We start from the raw sequence: 1362 nt of genomic DNA on the forward strand, positions 1-1362 counted from the left end.
TTAATAGAATTTAGTTTATGTACTGTTACATTGTATAACTATGGCCAATTTATTTACACTATTATACTACTGTTTATGAACTTTGGGTTTGTTTCCTGTTTTTACAACTGCAATCAGTACTATCATGTTCTTGTACTATTTCTGTTTTTTGTGGATATGTGTTTTTGGGAGTACAAATACGACGTGATAGGATATGTGCATATTCAATTTTACAAAGTAATTCTAACTTTTTTGCCAAACGTTTTCTACCAAATTATATTCCATCAGTGATATATTAGACTGTTAATTTCTCTTAACCCTCACCAATATGTGTATTGTCAGACTTTTTAACTTTTGACAATCCAAGGGGATGAAATAGGATCTCGAGTAGTGATATTGTAGCTTAATGTACATATTCTTGATTTCTAAGGACTCTGAGAAGCTTCTCCTGGGCCATTTTTATCTCCTCTTAAGGGAAGTGCCTTTTCATGTCTTTTGTCCATTTCTTTTTCTACTGGGCTACTGGTCTCTTTCTTATGTATTTATAGGAATTCCTTCTATATATTTTTGCTAATTTGTTTTCAGTTATATATGTTTTTCTATCTTCTCCCAGTTTTTATCTTATATTATTATTTCCATTATGTCTTATGATGATCTAAAGAGCATATGCTAATATACTTGAATATACTGTTCTTTCCCTTTATTTTTTAGTGCCTTTTGTGTCTTGTCTAGGAAATCCTCCTCCACTGCAAAGATATAAAGAAATTCTTCTGTGTCTTCTTTTAAAACTTTTATAGATTAGTTTTTATAGTATGCCCTTAATTCACCTAGAGTTGATTTTTGTATAGTGTGATGTAGAAATCTAAATTTATTTTTGGATAACCAATGTTCTACTGTCATTTATTTAGTACGCCAAGCTTTCTACATGAATATGCAATCCATCCATTTATTAAAAATATTTATACTCATTTTATTATAAATTAAATTTTTTACAGATACATGAATCTGTTCCTGGATACTCTATTGTGATCCATTCTTCCACTGACTGTGCACTCATATAGAACTGTCTTAATATAATTTTATGACATATTGACAGTTCATAGGGAAATCCCCCACAACCCAGCCTTGTTCCCCTTCAGAAATGTTTTGGTTGTTCTTGGCCCATTGTTCTTGCACACAAAGTCTGGAAACTTCTTATAGAGAATATGTAAAAAGATCTTGTTTAAATTTTGACTGAAAGTCTATTAATATTTAGAAAATTTTGGTAGAATTTATATATTCCTATCTATATAAATGTCATATCTCTTGATTTAGGTAAGTATTCTTTACTGTATTATCATATTTTATAATTTACTCCACAAACAGCTTGTCCATCTTTTGTAT

The sequence above is a fragment of the Propithecus coquereli genome, unplaced genomic scaffold (genome assembly GCF_000956105.1).
Source record: "Propithecus coquereli isolate 6110/MARCELLA unplaced genomic scaffold, Pcoq_1.0 Scaffold65, whole genome shotgun sequence".
Taxonomy (NCBI): domain Eukaryota; kingdom Metazoa; phylum Chordata; class Mammalia; order Primates; family Indriidae; genus Propithecus; species Propithecus coquereli.